The 5,638-nt window shown below is 37.5% G+C and overlaps 1 non-coding gene across 1 annotated transcript; it reads left to right on the forward strand.

Moving 5' to 3' along the window:
- Positions 1-2,692: 2,692 nt before the first annotated feature.
- On the forward strand, positions 2,693-2,768 carry TRNAS-GGA (transfer RNA serine (anticodon GGA)). Its single transcript has one exon. It is a non-coding gene; the product is annotated as a tRNA-Ser (tRNA).
- The last annotated feature ends 2,870 nt before the right edge of the window (positions 2,769-5,638 follow it).

Raw genomic sequence — 5,638 nt, forward strand, 5'->3', positions numbered from 1 at the left:
TTTGAAGTTCTAGTACAACAATCAACTTAGGATTCATTAAAATTGTCATATTCGATGATTCATTGTAGATCAGAGATTTAGGTACATATCATTAGGGTTTCATGCTTTTTAACAAAAAAATAAAACTAATGTGTCGAAAAAAAACTTTATTGAATTTCTATGTCCCTTAAAACATAATCCATACCCAATGCGGGGTGGTCAAAGTGATCTTGAAATCTAGCCCTCCCTAAATAATAGATAACACTAATGATGTGTGCGCAACTGCCCAATGTCCTTTTGCCATGGTAGCACGAGCAGTAATATTCAGTTATTGCGTTTATCCCATTTATGGTCTCATCAAACATAATATAAGAATAATACATTTTTGTCGTAACATGTCGTGACTGAATTCTGCACCTGATTAAAGTATTATTGTTTCTGCCCTCTACTGCCGCCGGATATCTATATATTTCCATATTAAATACTCCCGTGGCTTTCAAATGTTCACTGCAGTACGACCGTGCTAACCTCACGTGATAGGTGCCAATTGAGAATTTAATTAAGTCTTCAATTGTTAGTTGCGGAAAATGTTCAACTTCCGGAGCATTTGCAGTCATCCTGTGAAACCTCACTCTTTGTCTGTTTAGATTGTTCTCCTCCACATACACGGCCAGTCGATTGGGGCGTTGTATATTTCGATTAATTATTTCAATGAAATCTTCTGTGTACGGACTATCGTCGTACGGATCTTGAAAATAATTAGTCAAAGCTGCAGCAATAGGCATGACGAAAGATTTTTAAATCCTCTTCCATAATGTGTGTATTCGTCTGCTATACAAGAAAAACCCTATATTTCGGTAATATACTTAAATTTAACGAAGATAAAAGCCATTTTCCAAAAAATATTTATTAACTGTGCCAAAACAGCTCGCAGGTGTCATGGCGTAGGCGTGACGTCACACTTTGGTAAATGCGTAATTATTTGTACGCATTGCGAAGAAAATTAAAAAAATATTTATTTAATATGTGTTATAGAAACGAATTTCAAAGTTTATAAGTGGTGTGCAGTATTGCAGTGTGAATCCAAATAAAAATAATGCTCAAAAATGTGTTAGTAATTTTTTAAGCGTGAAAATAATAAGAAATGATTGTATAAAGTTGGCGCGGAGAACCCCGAACCATGCATTCGTGAATTCGCAATTATATTTCTGTTCTGAGTCGATAAAGCATACGTGAAACAATAGAAAATAAATAAAAATGCGTATTCTCAACATATTCATAACAACAAAAAACATCTGACGTGAGTTGTTTACTTAAGCGTGACGTCACGCGTGTTTTAGTCAAAATGGCCAACTGCAGTATTTCAATGTTTTATTTTATTGATAATCTCATTAATCTTAATGTTTTTAAGATTTCTAAGTCACTATATGTAATTTATCTATTATACATTTTCCCTTAAAAACACTAATACGATCATTTATGGATACTGTCGTCATGCCTATTCTAAAATCTTCAAATATATGCGGCACATGTTTGTTGAATACTCTGTTTCTGAAGATCTTGGAGTCGCGCTTGAATCTACCGTTTATAGTTTCGACGACCCATCGCACCATTGTAATAAGTCTTGATTTATTAGCTTGGTCGGTGCTTAATTGCGTGTCTTGTCTTCGTTTGCTTGGCGGCATATGAGCATCATAGCCATATGTTTCAATTAAGGAAATCGAATCCCGAAAGCCTCGATCTTAAATAAATACGTCTCCTTGATGGAAAAAATAATGGAACGCTCCGTCTTCAATGGGTTCATCGTTATTTTCCAATATCATCTTCATTATATCAGCATCCGTTGTCCGTGCAGAGTACGGACCTGTTACGTCCAAAATATATCCATCCGCACACACGATCATGAATGGTTTTACTAGGTTTTTGTACTTATGAAGGCTATAGGTGCGGCGTTGAAATAAAAAGTTAGAACTTTTTTCTATATAGATATAAGTTCCATCGAATACAATTATTGATTTTGGTGACTCTTCGTTACCAAACAAAACATTTGGTATGGCCCGGTTGCGGGCTATCACTTGGTCCCTGGTTAAATAATCTAAACCAAGGTGCAACGGAACGAAATCAGTAGTGAGACACTGCCTTAATTTATTTATTTTTCTCCCAACAGTTCGCTCGGATATAGCTAAAAGTGAAGCGATTCTGTTATTCGGTTCGCCTGATCGAATTTTACACAAGTAGATGGCCAAGTCCAGTCGTGGAGTATTTGAAGACAAATGGCAAATGAGCCATAACAGTGCATCGTTTAACATGTTTTCTGGCTAATTTTGATTTTGTGATATTTAACTCATCGGCTTTTCGCCACAAGCTTTGCGCAAAATGAAAATAGCAGCCATTGATTTTAGTCTTAGGGAAAACATGTTTAATAGCAGACATAGCTGCTTGTTCAAAGTCAAGTATAAATAATTGGGGTGAAAATTGGGGAATTTGACTTTTTATTAATTTAAACATAGTTATGTACGTATTTTTGTTTTTGTTCGGCAGTAAGGCATAAATAATTGGCATAATATTATTGTATGTGTCATTACTACCTAAATCTACATGTAAACTATATAATTGATTAAATGGTTTTAAACAAAATTTGAACGTCCCATCACATAAAATTGTTAAATTTGGATTAGTTAATATTTTTTTACAATTCGATTGCTCTGGCGGGTCACGAGTGGCTGAGTTGGTAAGGCATCCGCCCCGGAATGGCGCGAAGGATGCGGGTTCGAGTCCCGCCTCGTGATTGAATTTTTTCTATTCTTTATAAATTTATACAATCTCGATTAGCGAAAATTATAATTCTACTGGGTCCATTACTGTAATCAGCTAATAAAAAATGTTGATATCTTTCGGGCACAATTATTTCTTTGATAGAATTAAAACATATTTTTTGTACACCAAGTGATTTATTTCTTTTACGATGGAGCTTATGCTTAATATTTTCCAATGTAGGTATTTTTTTAATGAAATCAATGCCACTATCCACGAGTCCCGCAACAGTTTCCCGATAAGCTCTTGGAATTGAAATAGTATTATCAGACTTGATTTGTTCACAGCACTTGTTAAATTGTATTTCTAATTCGTTTGAAGCAAAATCCGGCTCGCAGTCATGTTTGTCATCCCGTGTAATGGTATTATTATTGGCAATAATTAATTTAGCTTTACATTTTTTTCTTTTAGTGCAATTCCAAACACAGGAACCATCTTTATTTCGCCTTTTCTCATGGTATCTATGGCCTGCACGAAGAAGCACTCGTTTGCCTCGTTGCGATGTTACTATTTGCCACTGGATACAATTTTGTGAATTTGATGGCCCTGGTTCACCTGTAAATATTTTCATGGCATCTATACAGGGTGTAATCGTTAGGCGCGGGTCAAACACAAGCGGCGCGGGCGCGGGCGTGCCATAAGCGCACCTCTTGAATCTGTTTTGCACCACGTCCTTCTTATACATTTTGTATGAAAGAATTTTGGAAAGGCGACGAGGCGGCACGCCACGGTTGCGCCGCGGGCGTACCGCAGGCGTACCGCAGGCGCGCTTCCCCCATCGCATCCAAATAGAGGTCAATTCACGGTCATACACAATCAAAAACAAATCGGGTGGTAGTAGACCGGGAGATACTGACACAAAATTTCGAGTCATTTGTCTGTTACAATTTTTACAAAAAAAAAATTTGCAGATTTTCGGCGGTATGGCGACCATTTGGAATCGTCCGAAAAGTATGGCATGGCGATTTTCGTAATTGGCTGCACGACGATGGTTACCTGTGCAAAAGTTAGCCTGGTACAAATGGTTGAATTGTTTTTTTTAAATCAACACATTCGCGTCGGTATGGCGGGCTGTAAGTCACACCGGAAAAGTATGGCATGACACTACCGCCTACTTCTTTTTTATGGGCTATCGGTAAATTCTAAAATTTTTGTGTTACAAATCGTTTGACTTCGCTATTTTTCCGACGAGTTCGACTAACGCCCACGCGACTAAGCCGCCGGTACCAGCGTTCACACCATCGTTTTTCTTTTTGTCATTGCGTACTAAGACCCCTGTAGAACCGCCATCCTGTTACAAATGACTCGAAATTTTGTGTCAGTATCTCCCGGTCTATAGGAGACGGTAGCCTGTCAGTCAAAAATGTGTTCTCTCTGTGTGGAATTATATAGAGCTGCTATTACATACCCTTCTTCGTTTTGTTTTTAAAGGTGAATTGAATTAATCGATGAAATGATTTACACAGGTGATGGCAGTAGGGAAAGTGAAAATGAAGAAGAGCATAATGAAAGTTCCCATGTATTTACAATGTCAGAAATAAAGATAATCCTGATTTTGATTGTGTTTTTTATTTATTTGTAATTGTAATAATATTGTGGAATGATCAGTACTGTAAATACTTTTGAACTGAGATTTTAATGATAAGATTTATATGGTTTAAATGTAAACCTGTGTTTGAAAACCATATTTTATCTATACTAATATTATAAAGAGGAAAGGTTTGTATGTATGTATGTATGTATGTATGTATGTATGTATGGTTTTAGACCGTGAGAAAGAACATAGGCTACCTTTTATTGCGAAATATGTACCACGGGCGAAGCCGGGGCGGACCGCTAGTACAATATAAATTTTGTGTTATTTTAACCTTCTTTTCTTCCATCATTACACCAGTACTACTTTAAAATTACTTTAAAAGTACTATAAAATTTTCCAAGTAAATTCCAACATTTTCAACAAAGATATATTTGCAATCGTGGGGTTATCCTCGCTATTTACTTACAAGGAATTATCAAAACAAAATCGTTACTTTCAAATTAATGTTAATCTCTTTTAGCACAAAAAACATAATTTTACTAAATTATGCATGAAGAAAATGCATTTAACCACTCTATATAAATATCATTTTCGGACGCCAACAGCGCGCCCGATGCGCGCCGGCAGCGCGCCCGAGGCGCGCCGGCAGTGCGCCCGAGGCGCGCCGGCTGGCGCGCCCGCGGCGCGCCGGCTGGCGCGCCCGCGGTGCGCCCGATGCGCGCCGCGCCGCTTGTATATGTCCCGCGCCTTAAGTGTGCACAGGCGATTTTTCCTTAAGTATTACAGATAACAAAAAACTTTAAACTGATATCGAAAGTACTTAACCTAATGAGTAAAATGGCCGTAATAAATTTTTTAAAATAAATCGAGAAATATCAAAAAAATTATCTTTAAACCCTCCCATACATTAAGTATGAAATATGAATATCCCGTATACATATTTTAATATGAAAGATTTTTAGCTTTCTTTTTCTTTTTTGGTTTTCTGCTTTAATTACTTCGCTTTGAAGTGGCATTTTCCACGCTTTTTCCGGACATTTTCACGCATTTTCCGGATATTTTCCGGGGATTTTCCAGGCATTTTCCACACTTTTTCCGGACATTTCCACGCATTTTCCGGATATTTTCCAGACATTTCCCTGGCATTTTCCGGTTATTTTCCGGGTTTTTTCAGACATTTTCCGGGAATTTCCAAGGCATTTTCCGGGGATTTTCCGAGCATTTCCCGGGGATTTTCCGGATGTTGCCCAGACATTTTCCGGACATTTCCCTGGCATTTTCCGGGAATTTTCCACGCATTTCCCAGGC

The sequence above is a fragment of the Colias eurytheme genome, chromosome 29 (genome assembly GCF_061535395.1).
Source record: "Colias eurytheme isolate Ceu_HAF_F1 chromosome 29, ilColEury1 Martin Lab GWU primary, whole genome shotgun sequence".
Classification (NCBI taxonomy): Eukaryota; Metazoa; Arthropoda; class Insecta; order Lepidoptera; family Pieridae; genus Colias; species Colias eurytheme.